At 39.3% G+C, this 14,067-nt stretch overlaps 1 protein-coding gene and 1 pseudogene across 2 annotated transcripts in view; both read left to right on the top strand.

Annotated features, from left to right (window-relative positions):
- The window catches only part of FAAH2 (fatty acid amide hydrolase 2), a 219,809-nt gene that overhangs the window by 41,750 nt on the left and 163,992 nt on the right, over nt 1-14,067 (top strand). The window lies entirely within an intron of this gene.
- Nucleotides 479-13,956, top strand: LOC133753639 (kelch-like protein 7; annotated as a pseudogene).

Below are 14,067 nucleotides of genomic sequence, written 5' to 3'. Positions count from 1 at the left end.
TAAGTATGTTTTAATTTACTACTTTTAATGTTGTTGATTTCTAGTTATTTTGTGTTCTGAGAAAACATCTGGTATAATTTTGATTTCTTATTTTTAAATACTTACTGTATTTGATTTGTGGCCTTTCTTTGAATATGTACTATGTGCTGATCAGAATGCATGCTCCGTAGTTGTTGGATGAAATATTTTACAAATATTTGCTAGGTCCATTTGCTCTGTATTGTGATTCAAACTCCGTTGTTACCTCAAAATGGTGGAATTTGGTGAGAGTTCCTTGTTCTTTCAGATGGTTGTGAGTATTGCTGGGGCTTATGGTAGCAGCAGCCATGGTGTCTCCACTGGCGATGTGGTGGAAATCCACCATAGGGATTTCCCCATGGAAAACCCAGTTTATGCTGGAGATTTTACAATGCAGGAATGAGACTGGAGCACTGAATGCATACTTTTTCTTTCTTCAAGTCCCATAGGGTGAGTGCAAATGACTATAGAATATAGCAAAAATAATCAAAATCTGAGGGTTACTGAACCTGATGAGGAACTTACCGATGCCCAACAACATGAGGTCATGTTATTTTGGGGGGTGTACATTTTCAGGTATAGATTTGGAAGAGTGGAATCCTGGTATGGACTTCCTCAGATTACCTCTGAGGAATATGGGACCAATAGTAGCAATCTCAGACCTGCAGGATATGGAGGGTAATTTGCCAAGGCCATAGATAAATACATCTTTAAAATTAAATGAGCTTCAAGTACGGTTAGTATAAATAAATCTACTATCAATACCCATAATCGAACATTTTAAAGACAAGAACAAAGAGAGAAACTTGAAATTTGCAAAAAAATGACATACTACTGTACAAGATATCATCAATAAGATTATTGTAAGACTTGTTAGAAGAACCTTGGAGTCTATAAGGCAATTGGATGATATACTGAATGTGCTGAAAGAAGATGCCTATGAAGGAATTTCTGTCCAAGATGGTTAAGTAGAAAGGCTCTACACTCACCTCTGCCACAGAAAAGAACTGGAACAACAGAACAACAAAATAAGGATGGGTTTCCAGGATATTGACTGAAAGAAAATTTCCATAAAGAAGCAATAGGAAATCTAAATAACACTGAGACTCTGAAATCCAGGAGAGTGGAGGAGGGAGGGAGAGAAAGGGAACAAAGTACACTGAAGCTCCTACTCTGTGTTTCTTGACAGGAAGGACTTCATGTTTCAGGAAAAAGGCAGTCAGAAAGCCCTACAACACCCACTATTGTTTTAGACCAGCATCTCTTACTACAGGAGAATTCCAAAATACTCACTGGCTTTCAATCCAGTCCAGAAAACTGATTAGGGTTTGAGCAATGACTTTGCTCGACAAATGGAGCACACATTGTCTCCTCCAGCCTTCAAAACCCAAGACTTGAGCTGCTGTCATGCAGCTACTGAAAACTTCCATCTGTCTTCAGGGTCCACCAGCAGCTCTGGGCCATGGTCCTGCACAGGAAAGACAGAGTAGGCATCTCTGCATCCTGCAGCTATAGGATTGCTGGTCAAACGCTTCAGAGCAATTTTTTGCAACAGATTTGATGCCAGAACACAGATACCATGAAAACTATTGCTGCATCAAAGCTAAAATGGAATAGGAAAAGACTCATATCAGCATTATCGGCCATGTAGATTTGGGAAAGTCTGTCATTATTGGCCATATGATTTACAAATGTGGGGGCATTGAAAATAGAACCATTGAAAAATTTCAGGAGGAGGCTGCTGGGATGCAAAGATCTCTTTAAAGTATGCCTGTAATAGGTATTTGGCAAGCCAAGGTACACAAGGCAACAAAGATTGGTTGAACAATAATTTATTTACGAAGTTTCATTTTACAGAGGAAGATATGTGTCTTTAAGAAGCATTGGAAGCAGCACGAAGAGGAAGAGTAGGCTGTAAAGAGTAAATGTGTGAGGATATGAAGACAAAGAAAGAATAGCCCTAAGAAGCTGAAGAGAAGAAAAGAGACAAGGTTTTTTACTTCAGAGCGGAAGGGCTATAAAAGGCTGTGGTTTCAGAAAAAACAGCTCTTGAGAGCTGTGTCTCAAGTCTCAAGAAGCAGCAGTAGCCCAGAGGCACTTGGGGAATGATTATACATCCTGGCCCTTTTGACTGCATAGGGAACTAGCAACAGTGGCTTCTTGCAGATCTTGCAATTGCCAATATCTAGCCAGATAGGAAGCCTTATCCTCATTTTTAGATCTTGGTGTGAAGAACACTTTTAAGAGAAAGGCCTCGGAGAAAATAAAGCTTAGATGAATGTACATTTTATTTTGAATTGAAAAGGGTGTCTATGTACTGTTTTCCAATACTTGAGTCTTGGATAAGCTGAAATCTGAGCATGAGCATGGTATTAGCATCATCATTTCCCTGTAGAAATTTGAGATAGTTGTCTACAGCCATACCACCCTGAATGCGCCCGATCTCGTCTGATCTCAAAATTTGAGATAGCAATGGTTATGTGACTATTATTGATGACCCAGGACACCGAAAATTTATCAAGACATGATTACAGGCACAACTCAGACTGACTGTGTTGTCCTGTTTCTTGCTGCTGGTGTTGGTGAATTTGAAGTTGATATCACTAAGAATGGGAAGGCCCATGAGCATGCCTTTCTGGCTTACATGCTGAATGTGAAATAATTGTTGGTGTTAACAGAATGGATTCCACTGGACCACTGTAGAGTCAGAAGAGATATTAAGAAATAGTTAAAGAAGTCAGAACCTACATTAAGCACATTAGCTACAACCTTGACACAGAAGCATTTGTGCCAATTTCTGGTTGGAATAATGACAACATTGGAGACAAGTGCTATTATGCCTTACTTCAAGAGATGGAAGATCACCTACAAAGATAACAATGCCAGTTGAACCTCACTGCTTGAAGTTCTGTTTTACATCCTTCCACCAGCTTGTCCAGCTTGCCGCTAAACGATGTCTTCAAAATTGGAGGTATTTGTACTGTCCATTCAGGATAATCGGAGACTGGTATTCCCAAATCTGGCAGAGATAACCTTTGCTTAATCAATGTGACAACTGAAGTAAAGTCTGTTAAAATGCACCGTGAAGCTTTTGAGTGTCTCCCTGGGAATGATGGCTTCAATGACAAGAATGTGTCTAGAGACAGTGAAAATTACCCACTAATGGAAGCAGATGGATTCATTGCTCAGCTGATTATTCTGAACTATCCAGGACAAATAAGTGCTGGCCATGCTTCTCTACTGGTTTGTCACACAGCTCAAATTATTTGCAAGTTTTCTGCGCTGAAGGAAAAGATTATCATTCTGGTAAGAAACAGGAAGATGACCCTAAATTCTTGAAATCTGGTGATTCTGCCATTGTTGCTATGGTTCCTGGAAAACCCATATGTGTTGACAGCTTCTTTGAATATCTTCCTCTAGGTCATTTTGCTGTTCGCAATATGAGACACAGTTACTATGGGTGTGATCAAAGTATTGCACAAGAAGTTTGCTGAAGCTGGCAAGATCACCAAGTCTGCCAAGAAAGCTCAGAAGGCTAAATGAATATTGTCCCTCATACTGCCTCCTGTCTTAATCAATGGTGAAACAAATGGTCTCAGAATTATTTGTCTCAATTGGGCATTTAAGTTTAATAATAAAAGACTGGTTAGTGATAACAATGCATGGTAAAACTTTCAGAAGGAAAGAAGAATGTTCTGTGAACCATTTTTTGAGTACATGGTAATTTTAAGTTATTAGTTTATTAGTTTTTAAAATGGGTACTTTTTAATGGAAATAACTAGACCAAAAATCTATCACAGAATTTTGAGATCCATTAAAACAAAGATTAGTGGGAAAAAGAGCCTGAAGCTGTGTTTTTTCACTCTGCACTATCTAAAGAAGTACCCCTATGCTTCTTGGGGCATAGTGCAAGAAAATTTATATACAAGCTGTGAGGACCAGACCTGAAGAAGTCCACATCTGTACCATCTCTTAACACAGAGTACTTAGTTGACAAGGTACTAGTCACAGTGTTACCCTTGCATGTCCTGTACAAATTGAGGAAGTTCCTTTTGTGTACTGCAGCTCTGGGACTATGGCTGTTGGTACTACAATACCTGGAATAATTCAACTCACTGCGGGGAACTGCATTACTCTGCCCTACAATAAATCCTGAAAGGAGTCCTGTATGGAAGTAAATGAATCGTAACAACTATAATGAAAACACGGCAGTAAAAATTCACTAATACAGCAGATTCCCAAAAGAGAAACAGAACAGAATCTCATTTACCATGACATAAAGTCATCTGAACACAAAGATAAATAATAAGAGATGTAGAAAGGAACAGAATATTTCAAACTATCCATAAGTAATCAACAAAACTACAGGAGTTGGTTCTTACCTATAAATTTTACCATGAATGTCGATGGATTAAATTCTGCAGTCAAAAGATATAGATTGGTCGAATGGATAAAGAAACAAGACTCAGAATCCAAGATGGCTGAACTGGCAGAATACATGCTGATTTTGACTACGGTAAGATACCAGAAGAAAGATCTCCTAGGGGAAACTTGGAGAGAAGTTTGCAGTGGAAATTTAACAGAAAGAAGTGAGATGCCATACACAGTGTGGACAGTATAAACACTCTACAGCAAGCAAGGGCACCATTAGGGACTCCCACAGTCAGGGGCTAGAAGACATACCATCTTCTTGGAGTGAGGTGAGAGGAGATTGTGGCAGCCTGTGTCACTGGTAATACTGCATGAAGGATAACCTTGTGAATCACACTGACTCTGAGTCTGGCCTGGAGTGCTAGTGAGAGGCAGCATGCCCACCTAAACCATGAAGAAGACCACATTTTTTTCTCTATATATCTCAGCAACAGCACCTGGCAAATAGCATGGAGGAAGCACCATCAGAAAATAACAGTAGTAGAGGCTGCAGTGGCTCATGTGAACACTCATAATTAGGGAATTGAACGGATAAATCTGTTGCCCCACTGATTTTGAGTTTGGCCTGGAGGTTTGGCAACAGGTGGGATATCAATGTAAGACTGTGAAGACCTCTTCTACACACACTATATTACAGGTGCCCAGACTCAAACTGCCAAGGCTGAATACCAACAAGAAGCTGACTCTGGGAATGCCTTTTCTGTCTCTATGGATGGAGCAGGCTCACGAGGCTGAGAGTGGTTCTCCTACTGACTGAGACTGTGGAAGCCCTATGTGCTATGAGTGTGTGAATTATGTTACTGCATGATAGGGCATGGGTAGTAGCTGAGTATTTGGGCAATCACTGTGGCATCACAGGCTCAGAGTTCCCTGAATGCCTGGAGTGAGTCATTGCAGAGAGTTCCATGCTCACACTGAGGACTGCACAGATCCTTTCTGTGGCTCATGTGCCTGCGTGCATGGTATGGGTAGCCACTGTGAGATAACTCTGGGCATTGATCATCTTGGCAGAGGAGGTGAGGCTGTGATCACACCAGCCAACATGATCATATCCTCCCAAAATGCTGACAATAGAGATCTACCATGCCCAACTTGGGTGTCATCCTGGACTCTTTATGCACACTGGAACACTGAACAGAGCTCCCTATCCCAATGCAGCACATGCCTCTAGATATCAACTGAAGGAGCAGACACTCCTCTAAGCCACAGAGGTATAGCTCAAAGGTAAAACCCATCAGTGAAAGAAACCAACAAGTGTTTCCACAAATGTCTAAAAATAAATGTGGAAATTAAAGAAACAAGAACAAGGAAGACAACATGACTCCCCCAAAGGAACACAACAACACTCCAATATTTGTCTTTGTGAAGACAAAGAGATTGATGAAATGACTGAAATGGAAACACTCAACCAAGTGAAAAATCAATATAAAGAATGAGAGGAATTCTTGCAAGCTATGCAATTTATAAAGGATTAATAACCAGGATCTATAAAGAGCTCGAGAAAAAGAAAATAGCAACAAAGCAAATAATCTAATTCAAAGTGGGCAAAGACATTAACAGGCTTTTTTCAAGACATGAAATTCAAATGGGCCTCAAACATATGCAAAAATGCTCAGGATCATGAGTCATCAGAGAACTGCGAGTGAAAATAACAATGAAGTTTTACCTCATTACAGTTAGAATGTACATCAACTCAAAATCAAAAAAAGAATAGCAATAAATTCAATTGAGGATGTTTGGAAAAATGTACCCTAATATACTGTGGGTCGAAATGTAAACTAGGGGCCAGCGCTGTTGCACAGCAAGTTAAAGCCCTGGCCTGAAGTGCAGGCATCCCATATGGGTGCCAGTTCTAGTCCTGGCTGCTCCTCTTCCAATCCAGCTCTCTGCTATGGCCTGGGATAGCAGTAGAAGATAGCTCAAGTGCTTGGGCCCCTGCAACCATGTGGGAGACTGGGAAGAAGCATCTGTCTCCTGGCTTCAGATTGGCACAGCTCCGGCCGTTGTGGCCATCTGGGGAGTGAATCATCGGATGGAAGACCTCTCTCTCTGTCTCTACCTCTCTCTGTAATTCTGTCCTTCAAATAAATAAAATAAATCTTTTTAAAAAAAGGAAATGTAAACTAGTACAACCATTATGGAAGACAGTGTGGAGATTCCTCAGTAATTTGAAAATAGGTCTAGCATACGACCTAGCCTTGCTACACCTGGAAAGTTACCAAAACAAAATGAATCAGCTTATGAAATAGTTTTCTGTTTTCCCACGTTCATAGTAGCTCAGTTCACAATAGCCAACATATGGAATCAACCCAGATGCCCATCAACTGATGACTGGATAAAGAAAATGTGAGATATATATATTCATGTATGAAATTGTACTCAGCAATGAAAATAAATGAAATATTGTTTTTCCAACAAAATGGATTCTACTAGAATTCATTATGCTTAATGAAATAAACCAGTCTCAAAAAAAATCAAATATAATATGTTTTCTCTAATATGTTGGAGTTAATACAGAATATAAAAATGTATAAAAATTAATCAGGCAACTTTCGATATGATTGTCATTTTTATCCCTTGTTTATACCCCTATGAAGTTGTGATCTTCCTGTTTTTTACTTGTTGAATATTATGGTTAGTGTTGCATTAAGTCTGTGATTATGGAGTGGATTAAGATTGTATCTTTATAAAAGTTAATGAAAAGAAAATAAGGGAGGGAAGGGGGTTACTGGGGGAGGGAGGTAAGCATGGTTATGGTCTTAAAAATGTACCTGTGAGGGTACAGTTCATCTACCACTGAGTTTCATTGTATATCCGAATGCAGAGATTTACTGATGTGATGAATCTTGTGTTCCCTCAGTCCCTCCCTACTATATCCAAAGCCTGGATTTTTTTTTTTGACAGGCAGAGTGGACAGTGAGAGAGAGAGTCAGAGAGAAAGGTCTTCCTTTTTGCCATTGGTTCACCCTCCAATGGCCGCCGTGGCCGGTGCTCTGTGGCCAGCGCACAGCGCTGATCTGATGGCAGGAGCCAGGTGCTTCTCCTGGTCTCCCATGGGGTGCAGGGCCCAAGCACTTGGGCCATCCTCCACTGCACTCCCTGGCCACAGCAGTTTTTTTTTTTTTCTTTTTGACAGGCAGAGTGGACAGTGAGAGAGAGACAGAGAGAAAGGTCTTCCTTTTGCCGTTAGTTCACCCTCCAATGGCCGCCGCGGTAGGCGCGCTGGGGCTGGCGCACCGCACTGATCCAATGGCAGGAGCCAGGTGCTTCTCCTCGTCTCCCATGGGGTGCAGGGCCCAAGTACTTGAGCCATCCTCCACTGCACTCCCTGGCCACAGCAGAGAGCTGGCCTGGAAGAGGGCAACCAGGACAGGATCGGTGCCCCAACCAGGACTAGAACCCGGTGTGCCAGCGCCGCAAGCATTTTTCAAAAGATTTATTTATTTATTTGAAAGAGTTGCAGAGAAAGAGAAAGAGAGGCAGAGAGAGAGAGAGAGAGAGAGAGAGAGAGAGAGAGAGAGAGTCTTCCATCCGATGGTTCATTCCCTGGTTGGCCACAGCAGCCAGAGCTGTGCCGATCTGAAGCCGGGAGCCAGGAGCTTCTTCCAGGTCTCCCATGTAGATGCAGGGGACCAGAGACTTGGGCCATCTTGTACTGCTTTTCCAGGCCATGGCAAAGAGCTGGATTGGAAGTTGAGTAGCTGGGTCTTGAACTGGAGCCCATATGGGATGCTGGTGCTTCAGGCCAGGGCATTAACCCACTGTGCCACAGCGCTAGCCCCATGGATTTTTTGTTTCATTTTCAGTGTCAATAATGACAGAGCATCATATTATCACTGCATAATCTAGATCAACTCTTAATTTAAATGCTTTATTTGATGGATAACATTTTCAATGGAAAATTTAATTCAGGTCTTTCTAAAAAGTTGGAAATATTTCAGTTTTTGGATTGTCTGTGATAATTGAACATAAGCTAAGATACCCTGAAATAACCAGTCAGGCTGAGAAGATTTGGCAGGTTTTGAAAGTCAGGATGATTCGGATCTGGCTAAAAAGCCCATGAGAGTTTCTCAGGCATGCAAAGCCAAGACACTGTGGCAAAAAAATGACGTAAATGAAAGATCTCTGTGAATAAGATCCCAGTGGCAAGAATGAGCCATCAAAGAATGAGGTACCTTTCTTTGAAAGGAGGAGAAAATTCCACTTTGATTATGGCCTTGTCTAAATAAAGTTGGAGTTTGTGAACTCAAGAGCCTTCCTTAGCTTTGGCAGCTCATGACAAGAGCCTCGGGTGATTACTGACATCATAAATAAGATTGTCGATTGTTAAATCAACAACAGGAGTTGCTATGCACTTACTTCCCATGTAGGAGCTCTGTCCTTAATGTGTTGTGCTATGCAAATTAACGGTAAAACTAGTATTCAAACAGAACTTTATACTTTGTGTGCCTGTGTGGGTGCAGTCTATTGAAATCTTTACTTAATATATACTAAGTTGATCTTTTGTAGATGAAGATAATTAAAAATGAATCTTAGTGAAGAATGTGATGGGAGAGAAAGTAGGAGTTGGGATGGTTTGTGTGTAGGAAGGTGGTTATGGGGGGAAAAAACCGCTGTAATCCAAAAGTTGTACTTTCAAAATTTATATTTATTAAACAAGAGTTTTCTAAAAAATGTACCTGTGAAATGCATCACATCTGTTCTATTTATATTACTAAAAATGCATAAAATATAATTAAAAGAAACAAGACATAAACATGTGTTCCCTAAAATGAAAACACAACAAATCAAAGTATGTGGGATACTGCAAAACAATAATTTATATTTATAAGTTAAATTGTTAAAAATAGATTTGAATTAAACAATCAGGAGCTTAGGTAAGTGAGAACAAACCAAAACTCTAATTAGCAGAAAGCAAGAAATACCAAGAATTTGGATATATACAAATGATTTTGAAAATACCATTGCAGAGATCAACAAGAAAATCTTTTATTTTACTTTTAAGTTAAAAAGCATTTAATGCTATCAGATAAAAACATGATGACAGCTTTATATAGTTTGGTCCTTGCATAGTGCAAAGGGAAAACTATTGCTAGCAAATAAATGTATTATTGAGATTGTAAAAGATTTATTTACCACATAAATGTAATGAGGAGAATACATATTAAATTATTATGAACCTTTTATAGATAAATTAGTTAAATACCTTTTGTATTTTGCTAAAGAAAAAGAAATCATGTATCTTTTTTTTTTTTTTTGACAGGCAGAGTGGATAGTGAGAGAGACAGAGAGAAAGGTCTTCCTTTTTGCCGTTGGTTCACCCTCCAATGGCCGCTGCGGCCGGCACATCTCGCTGATCCGAAGCCAGGAGCCAGGTGCTTCTCCTGGTCTCCCATGCGGGTGCAGGGCCCAAGAACTTGGGCCATCCTCCACTGCCTTCCTGGGCCATAGCAGAGAGCTGGCCTGGAAGAGGGGCAACCGGGGTAGAATCCGGCGCCCCAACCGGGACTAGAACCCAGTGTGCCGGCACCGCAAGGCAGAGGATTAGCCTGTTAAGCCACGGTGCCGGCCAGAAATCATGTATCTTTTAAATTCATAGTTTAAAGTAGACAGTGATGTGGTACAGTGACCAGAGTTTTGCTATCTACAGATTTTCTATAAATAGCTTTATCTTTTCCTTGTTAATCATTCTTATTATGACTGGATTTTATTTAGCAGTGATGACCGAGGAGGAATAATCTTTTGTTAACTATTGAGCTGAGTGAAAACAGTAACATAAATTAAGGATGGGTGCTAAACTAACCATTTCTCAAATTTAAAAGATGGAATATATTTAACTGTATTAATGTATTTTGTCAGGAGTTCAGCATATAGTTAAACCCCAAAAATATTGTTTATGAAGTGCTATGTGAGTGTATGACTCAACTCACTGTGACTTACTTTTGAAATGGAATATATTTGGCACTGAAGAAAGCAAATGAAGTCTAGCAAAATTATGTGAGACTAAGTTGCTCTCTCAGATTTGCCCATCTTGATTTGTAATTCATACTATTCTTAGTTCTTGACTAAACTGAAACAAACAGTTCTAACTACATAGCACTTCTATAATGTATGAAAACAGAATTATAGTTAAGATGATGCTGCTTCACTGATGGGCCTGTTCCTCACTCTGTCATAATTATAGTTACAAATGTGAAATTGATTCCAGAAATTCATATTTCCACCAAATTCATATAACTCAAAAAAATTTTTTGCTGGATGTGCTCTTGCTTATTAGGCCTGTTAAAATATAATCTTTGAATTAAGTAAGGGAAGCTATATAAAATAATCATCAATTTGATATGTACTTCACTTTGAACATTCTTTAACAAAACACCAAACCAAATCTTTGTAACCAAACTCTATTTTTTTCCAGTAGGATTTTATTGAGCCAAAGAAACAAAAATCCAGATTTTACTAATAATCTTTTCTGAGCCCTGTAACCTCAGTAGACTCTGGTCCATAAATGTGTACATACAACATAACACATCCCAACAAAAACAGAGACCCACTGGAACATTTGACAATTAACAGAAAGCCAATTTTCCCTTTTCCCAAATGTTTTCAAAGTTATTAGATCAGAGGAGAGATTTTTTCTTTGGGAGTTTAAAAAGCTATCTTCAGGTATATAAAGATCTATAGGCTCACCAAAGTCCACTTAAGTCTACCAAAAAGCTGACCTCACTTCAGCTCCCACCAGGCCAATAATTTTGTTTGACAAAAGTATTTGGCAAGAAATTGATTTCATATTAACAATTTTAAAGATACATAGAACGTTAAAAAAATAGCAAATTAAAATAACATTGCTTAATTCTTAAAAACTTATTTCATCTTTTTGTTGCTCATCTAGCAGATCAGGAGTGTGGCTAAAGGCAGTTTCTGATGAGGTTATGAGCTCCCAAATTGTTGATAAATCCTTAGTGCAGACACCCTCCCTATAGGGGCACAAAACCCTCTCTCTCACCCCTATTGAGAAAAAAATAGGAAAAGAAAAAAAAAAAAACCTAAGGTGATCAGAATGAGATGTTTTGAATCCAACAGTTTATACGAAAGGCTTTGTACTAAGTTGTCTTGGTCTAACCATGCCTGATGACATCAAAGCAAGAGTCCAATTTTGAAAGATGCTCCCATCTCATTCTGAAAACATAAACTGGTAACCACCACACTCCTCACCCCCAACTTTTTGGGCCAACCCATGTTATGATGCTTGGATCAGACTGAAAATAAGCTATATTTAGGTTTTCCTTTCCCTTACTTCTTTCCAGAAAGATCTTAGAATGAACTTGCTGCATTCCTGAGGGAAAGGCAAGAAAGCTGTTTTCCCCATCAGAACACATGGGGAGACAAAAACATAGGCCTGAGGCTGCATGGTGTGTAACAGTCCATAATACATTACACAACTATACAACCATAAGCCAAACCATGAATTGGGTGCAGTCTTTGTATTAAAAATAAGGACCAGTTCTCACTCAAATGAACCACACTGGAAAAATATAACAATTACTGAAAACAAAAACAATGTTGGAAACAATCTGAAAATAAATCCAATAACAATGTTGAAGGATCCTCAAATAAAAAATTTTAAAAAAGGAAAAAAAGGAAAAAGACCCAGTCATTAGAGCATCTTTCCATTTAACAATTTCTATTCAAGAGTCAAGCACCAAAACTGGACAGCTGCTTCTGTAAGACTGTATCCGATAATGGTGTCCCAGACAGTCTAAGTGCCACTCCTCCTCAGAAGCTGTACTTCAGTAATACTTTCCATTTTAAGTCTGTGCTTCAAGAGGGACCCACAGGCACGTGGCACCAGGCATAGCAGTTGGAAGTGTAACCAAACTCTTGAAACAAACACTGGTAGCCGTATTTTTGAATGTCTGAGGAAACTTGGAAGTCCACTCATTTTTCAAGTTTCAAGGATATATATTTACTCCACAAGTTTCATCAACACAAACTAAACAACTCATGACTGGAGAAGCACAGACTTGGAGTTGGTGACCCATTTGTCTGTTTCAATGTTATACTTGAGAATGTGCCCTAATCGACTGATGCCTTTAAAATCAACTAAGACATAAATTATAGAACCAATGGATGCATACTTTACTGCCAAACCTTTCTAGGGCATTGGTGAAACCATCTTCCATTCACTTCATTTAATATCATGATATTCTATATTGTCCTGAACACCTAAACCATTCTGACTGCCCAGGAAAATACCTTGTCTTTTACAAAAAACAGCCCATGATTCTTCCTGGCCTCAATCATTGGACACAGCTCTGTCCATATTTTGGTGCTAGGATTGTAATCACAGGAATTAAGAACTCTTCTAGAGACGTTGTTTCCTAAACTTCCATCCTCCACACATACACATGAGGCCATTGGTTTCCACCATCTCATGACTGCAGCACTGAATCAGCATGCTGAACATGGCATGCCAGTTTTCTCTTCTTGTGTCATAGCACTCAATTAGATACAGAACTGAATTTCCTACTTTGGAACCTCCAGTTGCATACATTTTTCCCTCTGTAGCACAGGCAGCAAAGGCTGTCTCGAGATGTTGGAGTGTTCAGTTTTGAATGGAGAATATTCTTCACTACTATGTTCATTCACTTTATGGGGAAAAGCAGAGATCCACAAAAATGTATAGTACATTGTACCCCTAAGAACGCACACTGCATCTCTTTGTTTCTCAAAAGGGCAACTGATGTCTGTCCAGTTTTAACCTAATGTTCACAGCTAACACACTTGAAAAAAGTCCTTTAAAGTAGAACTCAAAGATGCTGAACCCAACCTTATTGAACAACTTGTGGAATTTGCTTAAAGGCCAGAATTTCTTTGACTAGCAACCATGTTCTGTCCTTGCTAGATGCAGCAACCAGTACCAAACTGAACATGTGAAGAAAATGCTTGTTGATTTTTTGAAAGAAGTTGATGCTTCAAGTTGTCTTGGCAAAAGTGTGCTAGCAGAGTGTCTGGACTACTATGAATTGAAAGCAACTGCAGATTACTTTATTCATCAGCATTTTATCAAAGTTTACAAAACTTATGAATTTCTCCAATCTGATGTGAAGCACATAACACATCTTCTCATCCAGGACACTTTGTGAGGGCAGTGGATCAGGAGGCTGAAATAGGAGGAACATAGTCGCCAGTCATTTAAGGTTGATATCCATGCTAAGGTCAGGCTTTATCTTATATCACAGTATTTCTTAAGTTAAAATAGTACAAGCTGAATCATTTATTCAAGACAATCCTGAATGACTTAAGATGGTGATAAGCAGGATGAGGTACCATCTCCTACCTCCAGATGATTGAGAAGAACTCTTAGATGGCACATGTCATAGAGGAAAGAAACAAAACTATCACATAGCCACATTTGGAGGCTCCCAAGCACAGTCTTGTAAATATCTTAACCTAAAAGATTACAGTTGGATAGACATATGCTTTCTATTGAAAAAATGTTTAACTTAGAAACCTTTTATTTACTGTATACAAACTTCATGAATTTCATAAATATAAATTTAGGAACATAGTTATTCTTTCCACTCTACCCTCCTCTCACTTTCACTCCCATCCTCCTTC

This window comes from Lepus europaeus, chromosome X, assembly GCF_033115175.1.
Source record: "Lepus europaeus isolate LE1 chromosome X, mLepTim1.pri, whole genome shotgun sequence".
NCBI classification, from domain to species: Eukaryota; Metazoa; Chordata; class Mammalia; order Lagomorpha; family Leporidae; genus Lepus; species Lepus europaeus.
This window is presented reverse-complemented; position numbering and strand designations above follow the sequence as displayed.